Source organism: Micromys minutus (assembly GCF_963924665.1).
Source record: "Micromys minutus genome assembly, chromosome: 18".
Taxonomy (NCBI): Eukaryota; Metazoa; Chordata; class Mammalia; order Rodentia; family Muridae; genus Micromys; species Micromys minutus.
The window spans coordinates 32,195,492-32,209,214 of record NC_137953.1 but is presented as its reverse complement, the minus strand read 5'-3'; positions in this window follow the sequence as shown (position 1 = coordinate 32,209,214).

The window sequence follows — 13,723 nt, the reverse complement described above, 5'->3', positions numbered from 1 at the left end:
GCCCAGTAGAGTGGTGATGGGGAAATTTGCCCAGATTTGGAGATTGTATGGCTGGGGACTCAAAGAACTTTATATAAAATACCAAATTCTAGTTGGTAAATTGGTTCTCACAAATCAACAAAATACTAGGGGCTCAACAAATAAGTTGGCATAATTCAGAGGATGGATCTGGGCTTCTCCTTGCCAGAGAACAAGTTACACAGAGTCAAAGGGCTAATGCTGGAGTAAATTCTGGTGTTGGACTGGAGCATGTATGTCAAAGTTTTCTCATGGGGAATTTCTTTCTTGTAGAAGAATAAACATAGATATGCTTTGACTGTCAGCTTTATTGGTTCAAGAAATACTGAGAAAACTAAGTCCCCTTTCTAGGCGTGTCTGTGAAGGTGCTCCAGAGGGTGATTGGCAGGTAGATCAGCAAACTGAAAGTGAGCAGAGCCATGCAGAAGATGGAATAACAAAGCAGAGGCACACAGCTCTCATGGACCCACATGGGGCCTTTGGACAGGAATGTCCTCTGCCGCTGCTGTGACCTGGGTTTCAGACACCGGACTCCTTAGCCTTGGGCTATGGCCTTGCACCAGCATCTCCCTGGAGGTCTCGGGCTTTCACCTGGGGCTGGGGCTGCATACTTGGCCTCGGTTGTTCTGGCTTTATCTATTTTAGACTGGGGCTGGGGCTGCATACTTGGCCTCGGTTGTTCTGGCTTTATCTATTTTAGACTGTAGGCAGATGCTGCAGGACCACTTATCTTCTGATTGAGCCAATAAACCCACTCTTTTGATTATATTATCTGGGTTCCATTGCTCAGGAGAGGAAGTAATACAGTGTTTGTATGTGTGATGATACATATTACTTATAGGTAATTTGGTAAAACCAAGGTGGCGTCATGTTATAATTCCCAAGATATCCTCAATAATGTCTAGACTTCATTAGAAGAGAAAAACAACCACATACCTTCAGAAGAAAGGGCACGCACTGTGAATCAGCTAGGGTACTGTGGGCCCTGAATGTTTTATGTTACTGAGTATATGATGGTTAATTTTCACTGTCAACTTGCTGTGCTTAGAATTGCCTAGGAGGCATATTTCTAGGCAGGTCAACGAGACCGTTTCCAGAGAGTTCAAGGGAGGAGGAGGCTCCATCTTGAATGTGAGCCACAATCACTGAATGGAAATAGGAATAAAAATAGAAAATGAGAAAGTCACCTGAATGTGACACGAGCAGCCACAGTACATTATTGCTGCGATACCTTCTCCTACATGGAACGCACTGCCACCAGGTGTAAACCTTCCTTCCTTAAGTTGCTACCTGTTGGGTGTTTCAACACAGAGATGAACTAAATGAGTAATACAAAGTGGTTGCTAAGCTTTTAACTGATAATAACAAAGGAAGAGATTCCACAATTTGGAAATATGTGCAGAAATGATTACAACATCTAAAACTGCCCTTTAAATTATCAGAAGGGATAAGGACTTAGATGACACAAGATGCCTACCCAAGGCAACTGTTGACATCTAGCAATGTGTGAATCAAATTCAGTGTACCGTTTCGCCTCTTCCTCCTTCTTCTTTTTCTCCTTCTCCTTCTTTTCTTCCTCCTCCTTCTTCTTTTCCTCCTCCTTCTTCTTCCTCTTCTTCCTCATCTTCCTCTTCCCCCCTCCTCCCCTACTCCTCCTCTTTCTCCTTCTTCTTGGTATGGACATCTTGTCACTTAAACAGCTGTTTGAACCAGTTTTATTTCTGTTGCATGATAAACACATGACCAGAAGCAACTTGGTGAGCAAAGGGCTTATTTGACTTCTCCTTCCAGAAAATAGTACGCTACTGAGGAAACTCAAGGCAGGAACTGAAGGAGAGGCCATAGAGGTACATTGCTTGTGGGCTTAATTCCTGGATTCTGCTCTGCTAGCTTGCTTATGTGGCTAAGGCTCACTTGCCTAAGGATGTTGCCTCTCACAGTGGGCTGGACATCTCCTCTCTCCCACCAACATCCTTAGTAATGTAGAGGATTGCCACACAGACACGCCCACAGGCCAGTCTGATCAAGGCAGTTCTTCCGTTGAGGGTCCCTCTTCCCAGGGACATTTGGTTGTATCAGGTTGACAGTGAAAACTAATACATTTTCTAAGTAGATTCACAGCAACTACTAAACTATTAAAATTCACAATATTTCAACTTTCCCAAACATTTTAGATTGATTAGTTTATCAGAATTCTTCTCAACTCAGAGATAGAATTTACAGTCATTTGATAGGTCTTGTTAATGGTTTTTGGTGTATGACCCAGATAGTGACGAACAGACAGGTTCTAATGACCAGCTAGAGACTCCTCTGCAAACCAAGCATTTTCTATCATCTTTTTTTTAAACAAAAAGGAAGGCAGATGTGTCCATTAATGGGCCACTAAAAATTAATGATAGACCTCCAAACTGTCTGGGGCATTTATCTTAAAGGAGTGCAAAGAACCAACAGGCATCACTATAGCAAGATTGTTCCCATTCTTGTTGATTTATTTATGTGACAAAGATTGCTCACTAATCAAAACAAGGGAAAAACAGGAGTTATATTACATTAATTACAAACATTGTCTTGTTCTAGAACAATATGATATCGATTGTGTGTGTGTTAAAAAAGACATTTTTAGCCATTGAGAGGTTCATTCCCCAAACTTGAGAATTACTGACCAATAAGTTTACAAATGTTTTCACATATTTTCGTCATTTTGATTGTGAGTACTAATTGATAACGTGAGGAAAATGTCACAGTAAAATATTTTGATTGTAAAAAATACTTTAATGTTAATGTCTTATTTGGGATTTCTATTGCTGTGAAGAGACATCATTTAATTGGAGCTGACTTCCAGGTTTAGAGGTTTAGTCCATTATTATCATGGCAGGAAGCATGGCAGTGTGCAGGCAGACATGGTGCTGGAGAAGGTCTGAGAGTTCTACACCAGGTCAGCGGTAGCAGGAAGAGAATGCCACAGTAGGCCTGGCTTGAGCTCCTGAGATCTCCAAGCCCGCTCCCTAGTGACACGCCTCCTCTAACAGCTTCATACCTACTTCAAGGACACACCTCCTAATAGGGTGTCTCCTATGAGCATTTTTGGGGGTCATTTTCTTTCAAACTATCAACTTGAAAGTTCGATTGTCTTTACTGGGGTTAGGGGAGGGATAAAAGGAGGAGGAAGATGGAATGGAGAGAACAGTGAAATCCTATGAGCAAGAGGCATGCTTTCGAATTTTCTACATAGAGAACAGTGGGTTTTTAATTGCACACACTTGTGTTATCTTAGAAACACTTTTTAAAAGATGTAGTCATTTTCTTTTCTTTTAAAATGTTAATATCTACAACATGCTTCAGAAATCATATTCTTTGCAAATGCTTTTAGTGAAAAAAATAGATTTAACCGTTATTTAAGCAAATAAACAAAGCTGTAAAGTGCTTTGCAGAAACTCCTACAAGCTCACATCTGAACATTTTTAGTAGAAGATTCACGTCAATAGAATGCAAGGAAATTCACCAACAGTCAAGGGAACACACAAGCTCTTAGCATTCCTGTTCAGCACAGTGACACACAGTCACAAATACCAACAAGCTACACGGATGTGGTTAAATTCTGTGTACATCAAGAACAGACATTCTCTTCCCAAAAGAGGACAGAGACCCATCTCATTTTCTCCAAGGTTAATCATAGGGAAAGTCTAAATTTTCTATTGTAGAGAGAAGCAGCAAAGCGCTAAAACCATAAAGAAGTATAAGAGCATCGTTGACCAAAAAGAACAGAGAGTGATTCCACCCAGGAGGGCCAGGACAGAAGGTGCGGAAAACCATCAGGAGGGTGTGGCGAACCAGTAGGAAACTGAGGCAGACCAAGAGGACAGGACACAGACACTTCATAATTAGTTATAAAAATGCAGCCCCACTAGAAAACCAAAATAAAGTCTGTTTAAACTGGAAATACACCTTGTTCCTGTGTAGAATCACTCCTCATGATAACAATATTTACTCTTTAAAAACTGACACAACTGAAAGTTCTGTGTATAAAATTTGATTGTTCATTGAATTTTCTTTTTTCAGTAATGAGGAATCATTTGTGGCTCCTCGTGCATGGTAGACACATCCTCTGTTGCCTAGTTGTGTCCTCAGCAATTAATAACGCCTTTAAAAATGTTTTCTCTACTTTACTAGGTACTAAACATATTCAACATAAAGGCTTAACCACATAAGTAATCAAGAAAAGTGGGAGATATTCCAGATAGTGAGAGCCCTACATAATTCCAGATAACAGCTAAGTAAAAAGTTGGATGATTATTGCACACAAGAAAGAGATGCTTCAGTTATTTCAGAGCTCTTTGGGAATGTATTTATTAACAAAGAAGGTTCTTTTCAGTACTTCTTGTAGTAAAAGTGTTGGTAAAAGGGCCAGGACTGGAGAGATGGCTCAGTGGTTAAGACGGTGAGCTCTTGCAGAGAAGCCAAGTTCAGTTCTCAGCACTCACAGTAGGCAGCTCACAATTAACTCCAGCTCCATGAAAATCTATGCCCTCTAGTGGCCTCCATGGGTACTGTAGACATGCAGCATACACAAATTAAAGGAAACAGTCTTTTTTTTTTTTTTTTTTTTTCTTTTTTAATGGTGCGTATGGGTCGAGGAGGTGACTCGGCAGTTTGGAGAGACATCTGCTCGTCCAGAGGACATTTGCTCAACTTTTAGCACCTCTATGGTGACTCACAATTGTAACTCTCATTCCCGAAGATCTGACACCTCTTCTGGCCTTTGAGGGGGCTGCACACACATACATGCAGAAATACACCCATTAAAATACACATTAAAAACAACAACAACAACAACAGTCTTTCTTGCATTTGATGATAGAACTGCCTACTTCCTGCTAAGAAACTAAGACTTGGTCTTCTCCCCGTCCTCCCCAGTTTCATAGCTCTGTTTTATAATTCTTAATGACACGTACCAACCGTAAAGCTTTTTGTTGTTTTGATTGTTTTATTTTATTTTTATTCTAGATTTCTTTGCCCCCATTTGGGATGGTTTCTGTTTCTGTGCCCTTTGCTTTGTAAATGAACAGGACAACTCAGGTATGAGAGACTTGGCTTTCTCTTGGAGTCTTGTACCGATCCTTGCCACCGTCTTGGCTCTGGGTTCACCACTACTTGGAGGTTATCAGCTCAAATCCTTCACCTCTTGATCACTGGTCAGTAGAAAACCAGGATCTGAGTCTTTCAGATGCCTTGAGGTCTAATCAGGATCCCCAGAGGGGCTTCTGGATGGGACAGACTTCATGTTTCCATAGTGACCCCCAGCAAGTGCTGGACACTCTGATCTCAGGTAGAAACCCCACATCTGCTGGTTCACCGTGGGTACTGTTTGCTTCACTGCCACTTACGTGGACTTTCTGAATGTTTTCCAGCCTTTGTTCCAGGGCCCTCAGCTTATCTCTCAGCTACCAGAGTTCCTCCTTCCAACATTAGACAATCAGGGGTAGATTGTTGGGGCTGAATTCCACCCCTCCCCCTTAAGGCAGCTAGACACACCACTGCTAGGCTCTTTCCTTGTCTTGGTGCATTTCCCATAAATACAACATGAGTGGCTGTCAAATACAGCATTCCCAGTGCTGGCTTTTAAAAGATACTCTGTCAGTCAAGTAGATATTTTCGGCCACTGGATGAGTTGGCTGAGGTGCTCCCTGGATGTGCTCCACAGCTGACCAGCCTCTCCTCTCCAAAACACTTGTCAAAGATGCCTCTAGAATCAAAGTGAATCTCTAAACACAACCAGTCTGATACCGGCACAGTTGGTCCCAAGAAATTCTGGGACTTCATCTAAATGTGAGGACAGAGTGACTATTGAATCAGTGGGGTGACCCCAATCCCAAGCAGATGAAGATGAAGGTGGGAAGATTACCTCACACTGTGTGAAACTCCAAGAAGCTGCTATCTCAGGACATGGAAGGCCAGAGCAGGAGGATCCTAAACTTTCAGTCAGGGTTACGGAGAAAGACCCTGTAGGAAGGAAGACAAAAAGTCCTCAGTCCTACAGGAAGGATTTAAGTTCAGATCCATGTCAAATAAATTAGGTAATGAAACCCTTAAGCTAAAATACCGCAGACTGTATGTAGAATTCAAGAACCAGGCATACTTTCTTCACCAAGACATGAATCCATAAATTATTTTTTAAAAAAGAATACAAGATTTTCATATGCCAAAGACATTAACAAAGTTGAAAACAAAAGATGATTTTAACAAAAAAAAAAAAAAAACCTTATAAAAATATCTCCCAACTTAACATGTAAAGCCTGCGCGGACTTCTGTCAGATGGACCATGAATGGCCAATCCCAGTTTTTAAAGCATCAAATGACGACTTGTAATTCTTTGAAGGTTATGACGTCTACCGCTGGCACAAGTGAGTGTTGAATGGGTAAAAAAGGGAAGAGTCCCTTTAATGCAGGCTCCGCTGAGAACATCATCCCTTGGTGGTCTTTGGCAAGGGCTCTCTGATCAAACTCACCCTGGGTTTAAATATGTGCACCCTTCAGTGCAGAAGTGGTCGTAGTACTGTGAGTCTGGAATAGATTCTTCACTGGTATTTCTCCTACACTGGTGAGGAGTTGGCTGTGCCTTTTCTGTGCACTTTACTTCAGGCTTCTTTACTGGGAGCCCTTTGCCTCAGCCATGAGCACCTCCAGTTTGTTTGTGGTCATGTTACTAAAGAAATAAAACAATCAAAGCAGGTGTAGTGACAGAGTCAGATGTGTGCTGTTAAGAGATACTAGGGAGGACCAAAGGAACATATTCCTTTATCTTAACGTTTTCTTTAATGCTCGAAGTTACTTTGTAAGCCAAGGAATAGTTAAAACATATAAATAAGTACAAAACGAAAAACCTCACTCACCAGCTTCACCTTTTGGACATGTTCTACCTCTAGAGGCAATCTTGGTTGCTGGCTTGGGTGTTTCCTTTCCAAACTATTTCTATGTATGAATGAACAAATAAATAAATGGTGTTTATATGTGGGGAATTGTATAGCTCACAAACATATACCAATTGCTGTTTTGCAATATGGTTTAGTAAGGCAAATTAATTTACAAAGTATTGGCCAATAAAAGGAATGGTGAAATTCAGAAATCACATTGGTACACAGACTTAATTTTTTCCTTTAGTTTTTTATCCGGAGAGGCCACAAACCAGAGCGCGCGCGCGCGCTCTTCCATTTTCACCAGTAGGTGGCGCACTCGCACTACGTGTGCTGTTCACATTCTCGGTTCTCTTTTTGTGATTTTTCGGTCTTGAAAGAGTTCCACCAAGGTTTCTCTGATGTGTTGTGCTTTTTGGTTCCATAATTTAGTAGATTGCACTATTGCTTATAAGCACTGCTTTCCATCAAGTTGGTTTTATTTTTTTCCCAAAAAGTAAAGCCAAGGTCTTATGTATCCTAGGCTGGCTTTGAACTGTGATGCTGAGGGTGGTCTAGAACTCCTGGTCCTCGTCCCAATTCCACTTCTCAGGTACCGAGATTACAGGCGTGCACCATCACACTGAGTTTGTGTGGTGATGGGGATTGAGCATGTGTGCTAAGCAATCACTCTACCAACTGAGCTACCACAGCCCTGAGATTTTATTACACTGTGTCTTTCCCATTTATAAGGAACTAACTAATTCATCACTTTCATTATTATGTGGTGTTTGGGTTTTTGCTGTTTTTGTTTTTTGTTTTTTTTTTTTTTTTTGTTTTTTGTTTTTTTTAGCTTTGAACTCTCTACATTCAGTGGCATGGATTCTCAGCAGGGGTCATGCTGATCTTCACATGCTGGTAGAGGTTATTCGTATAACATTTGCAGGGCACCGGTCTTCAAATGCAAAGATCTTTATCAGGAATTACCACCCTCCCCCAACACACACACACACACACACACACACACACACACACACACACACACACCAGCTTTGAACAAATAACATGCACTCCCCAGAAGTAGACTGTATGATACCGACATTTTTAAGACCTGCGACCAATGTAAACGCTGCATTAAGTAGGAGCGCCGATGCCAACGAAGTCGCGCTGGAAGCCAAGCCGGGTGGCGGTGGGCAGCTCAGGGAAGACTGATGGCTGGGTGTGATTCGCCAACCGCGAAATCAAGTGCACAGAAGGTCAGTTAAGAGGGGGCTTGATTCACACCGTGGTCACGGGTGAACAGGGCTGAGAAAGTCTGTTGTGCTCTCCGGGGTACCCAGGTCCTTCCCGGGGTAAGGAATTCAGCACCAGGGAGGAGCACTCGAAGTTATCCTTAAGAAAGGCGGAGTTCGCTTCCTGCCGATTTCCTGATCTGGGGAGGCTGCGGATGTGGCAGTCTACGGCAGCCCCGCTGTTGGTTACTACACTGGGAGTAAATCGGAGGATTTCTTAAAAGCAGAGTCGCAGTGAGCAGACATCAGGGCCCTGAAACAGGGCAGTCTGTTGCTTATTCTTTTTTGCTCCTTTAGGACATGGGTTTCAGCCATTGGATTTTGAGTTTATGGACAGTTTGTGTGTAAAGTCTCACAGTTGCCAAAGCAGACGCTAGAGGGACACCAGCAGTTTTAAAACCAGACAATGAGACAAATCCATGGACATAAAATAAACATGCATGGATTTTCAGAAACAGGTGTTAAAGAAGGAGTAAGGTGCTTAGAAGACAAAGGCCAGCTTACCCTGCTGTGCATGCTGTGTGGGAATACTATCAAGGAAGCTGCTGGGAGTAGGGTCAGAAAGGGAGGCTGTGCCCTGGGGTGTGGCTAGGGTTAAAAAACGGTGAGCATTCTGAGTTTGCAGTTCTAAGTAATATGTTAGAACCCACAGGCAGGGCTTGAAGGGTTTCTAACCATGCACACCAAGAGGGTCACAGAAGCAGAAAGCAATCAGTTCTAACTTGAGTGTAGCGTATAGCAACGGAAGCCAGGGCCATTTATGAGGAACATGCAGTGTAGACAGAAGAAGAGGGGTGGGGCCAAGCTGCCGAGAGGCAGAGGGGGCGGAACAGGTGTCTGAGTTGAAAGTTCAAGAGCTGCAAGACCCTGAAACAGAGCTTTGGCTGGACCATGAGCAGATGGGAAGGAGTTTGGAAGTGCAACACAGAGAATTAGAGGGGAAACAGTTTGAGGAAGAGAAAGCAAACTGGGGAAACCAAGAATGTATCTTTAGAACGGTCTTCTTGAGTAGAGCTGTGGCAAAAGAGAAGAGAGGCTAGGTGTATGTGTCCGCCACTTACTCATTTGAACAGTCTCTCTGCGTGGCCCTGACTGGCTACAAGGTCTTTTAGACTTTATTGACTATGCACTAGCTGCCAGTATGACAGCTTGGACATCAGTGTTTGTTGGATCCATTTGACCAGTCTGCGCCAGTTTTATCTATAATGGTGGATTTATAGTGAAAAAAAATATTTTTTGTTGTTATTGGTCTGGATGGAGATTTAAGTGACTTGAACTTTCTACAGTTCAAGGTTCTTAAAAATTAACAGCCATCAGTACACATTTGTATTCTCTTTTCCTTAGTTAATTAAAAAAACGTTTTCAGGCTTACTTACTTACAAACATGTTCTGGTGGTTTGATTGTTTACAGAATATTCCCCCCCCCTCCACCCACTCCCAAAACGCCAACTCAGTGGTTCATAAAGTTTTCCCCATTTTAAGTCTCAACCAAAACCGGTGGGAGAGCTTGAGGAAACCCTAAGGTGCTTCTCCTTCTCTCTGTCGATGCTTTTCCAATAGATGCTGAAGAACATCACCACATTCAACTACTGCCCAGTTAATCACGCCGGTCACTATACAAACTTAAGTACAGAAGGCACAAACCACACATCTAGATAAAAATAGTTCACGGCGTTTCTTCATTTACCCAACAGATACTTGGAGATGGCCTCCTGCTGGCCCTCTGACGACACTGCTGCTGTGTACAGAAGACAGACACAGGTTGTTGCTATTGAAGTTTATTGTCAACTCTCAGATTAATATGTACAAACGTGTAAAGTACAGCAAATTTGCCTCTGCCAGTGGCACGCTGTAGCTTAGTATACAGACGGATCCCTTACCTAATGTGTGAGCACAGTCTTGGGTAAATACAGGAGTCTCAGCCAATCAGGGCACCGAGAGGTGGCCAACTGTCCAGACACAGCCATGAATGGGGCAGGCTGGGCTGTAGCCAACCTGTTTTCTCTCTGTGTCCCCTTTTTTTTTCCTGTCAGCTTGGGCTGACAGTTGCCTGGTGGTCTTCTCTGAACTTTTACTGGTTCAGGCTACTGTCCAATTCTTGAATCTTTGTTAAATTTAATCTGTCTCACAAAACGAAACAAAACAAAACAGGGCCAAATGATTAAACTCCAAACTAATGAGCTCAACTGTTTTCTCAACATCTCAATTCCTCTTTCAACCCACATTCACACAACTAGGAAATGTTATACACTGCCCTAGAGATTTATTTCTTTTTTTTCTAATTTTATTACTTCTTTGAGAACTTCATATAGTATGTTTTGATCATATCCAGTTCACTCCCCCAACATCTCCCAGATCTATTCCCTTCCACATCCCCCCAACTTTGTGTTCTTTTAAAGCTTTTTTTCCCGTACAATATACTTTTTATCAAATTTTTCTCCTTCAACTTCTCCCCAATTCTCCTCACTCCCATACCCACCCAACCTCCTGCTCTTTCAAAAAGGCATCAAGTACTTTTTGATTCGATTACTGCTCTAATTTCTTCCCTCTCACGATTAAGGTCTAAAGTCCCGCCGGTGTTTGCCTACATTACCACAGGGATTTATTGCCGTATTGCTCAATCTCACTGATCCCCATGAATCTCTCACCCCACCCCCAGTTCCATACACTCCTGCTTACCCCGAGTCTAAAAGGAACGGAAGCAAGAGACATCCAGAACTGTTTTTCATAAGAGGAAAAGGTCCTCAGTTGCTGAAAGCCTTAGTTGGCCACACGCCCCTGTACTTGACTCTGGGATCATGCCTCTGATACAAGACACTGGGAAAATAAGGACATGGGGCTCTGTGGGTACCCCAGTTTCCCTATCTCACACTCTTCTCCATCTTCCCGTTGCACTAGCCCGCACACCAGCCTCCATACTTCCCTCCTTTACTTTTGTGCTAAGTTTGTGTTCTCTTTTCAGCTTTAGGACTGGACTTAAATAAAGACCAAACCCAGATTCCCACTGTCTGCCAAATGTGGAACTTACTGGCAAAGACATTTACCCCCTGAAAAGGAAGGGTTAGAAGTGAAGACACCAAACAAGTAGAAGCTCCTGACAAATAGAAACAGTCATAGGCACATTTGACAAAGAGGACTTCAAACAAAAAACCAATCAGAAAAGACAAAGTAACCTTCCCTATATTAATTAAGGAACCCACCCATCAAGATAGAATTCCTGCTATAAACATAGGTGCACTGAACATCGCTGCAGCCAACTTCACGTAGCAGACGCTGCCAGACATAAAGGGGCAGATGGTCCAATAACATTGGGTGAGTGTAAAAAAGTACTTTCATCAGTATATAGGTCATCTGAGTTAAAAAAAAAAAAAAAGTGTCAGAGAAATTTCTGAATTATACTGTACCATAAATTAAACGAAATCAGCAGACATCTACAGAATTCTGTTGTATTCTGTACAACAACTGTAGAATATTCATTATTCTTAGCAGCCCATATAATTATCCCTCAAGTGGATCACATTTAAATCACAAAGCAAGGCCCACGAGTGTGAAAATATCATATCACATAGAGTCAGAATCAAGACCGGCAGCAGGAGAAATGAAAAGACATTAGGTGATGCGCTCTTACATGGTCAAAGAGTCATTCAAAAAATCAAAAATGGAAAGCTAAAAGTCTAGAATAAAATGAAAATGGAAGTGTGGCTTACCAGAATCTTTGTGATACAAAAGATGTAGTTACTCTAGAAAACTGTTCATAAGCATAGAGGTCAGGAGATGCCGAGCAGGACGGAGGAAGTCAGAGAACAACTCTTTGAACTCACCTCTTTCCTTCCACATTTATGTGAGGTCCAGGGATGAAATTCAGGTCACCAGGCTTATGTGGCAAGTGCCTTTATCATCTTGCTGGCTGGAGGAAAGACAGTTCTCATGTGGAAGAAAGCAGCTATGAGTGTTAGCATTTTAAAATTATAGACTTGGAGGGAAAGGGGGGATACAATGTAAATACATTGTATCTACATATGAAATTACCAAAGAATAAATTATAATAAAAGAATTTTTACAGTTAAAAAAAATCAGAGACATCACCAACATAATGATGCAACTCTAAAGTTTCAGAAAAACAAGAACAACCCAAGAATTCTTTAATTCTTCTTTATGGTCAAATAAAACTCCATTGTGCCCTGAATGATAATAATAGCAACATTAGCCTATATGTGCATCACGTTTTCTTTAGCCATTCATCTCTTTATGGACATCCAGACTGATTCCAAAACCCAGCAATTGTGACCGGGCTGTAATAAACATGAGTGTACAAATGTATCTTTGGGACATTGACTTATGGTCCTTTAGCTGTGTGTGTGTGTGTGTATTTGTATGTGTGTGTATTTGTGTGTATTTGTATGTGTGTATATGTGTATAGGTGTATGTATATGTGTATATGTGTATATGTGTATGTGTATGTGTGTGTATATGTGTGTATATATGTGTATATGTGTATGTGTGTATAGATGTGTATGTGTGTGTATGTGTATATGTGTATGTATGTGTGTGTATATGTATATGTATTTGTGTATATGTGTATGTGTATATGTGCATGTGTGTATATGTATATGTGTGTGTATATGTGTATGTGTATTTGTATGTGTGTGTATGTGTATATGTGTATGTATGTGTGTACATGTGTATATGTGTGTATAGATGTGTATGTGTGTGTATGTGTGTGAATGTGTTGTGTATATATATGAACTGTGTAGTTGACCTTTATTGCTAAGAGAGAGAGCTGAGTTATATAATAATTTCAGTTTAATTTTTTTCCAAAATTTTTATTGATTCCCATAGTGGCCAGAGTGGTTTACATTCAAGACTCCACAAAAATACCTATACAGCCAAAGCAGTCCTCAAGAAAAACAAAAATAAGGCTGTAGTTATCATCATACATAATTTTAAGTTATAACACAGCCATTTGACAAAAAAACAAAAAACAAAAACCCATAGTACTGGCAGAAAAGCAGGTGTATGAACCGATAGGCTAGATCAGAGGACCCAGAAATAAGCTACATCAAAGACACCTGAGTAAAGGACAAGGAAGAAAAAGTAATGGACAAGGAGAGTAATGGAGGGAAAAGATAAATGCCACATGCATTCTCTCGTATGCAGGATCTAGATCTTATGTATTTGTATGTATGCATATATGTATGCTTGTAATGAATACATGTATATAAATTTGACTTGGTTGGTTAAACAACTATTATGGAGAATGGAAAGGGTCAGCAGGAGAGAGGAGAGAAAACAGGAGAAGCTAATGGGGTCAATATGAGCAAAGTATATATATATGAAAATAGCCTAATGAACCTCATAATTCTCGTGATAATTAAAAAAAATCATTCTAAAAAAGAAGAAACTATAAAGCCTGAACCTGATGGATGAAGAACAGTGATCTTATAATGACATCTTTTTTCTTCAGAGAGGCTTCAGTAAATTCACTCAAATGTCAAATTATTGAAGCATCTAATGAACAGGATT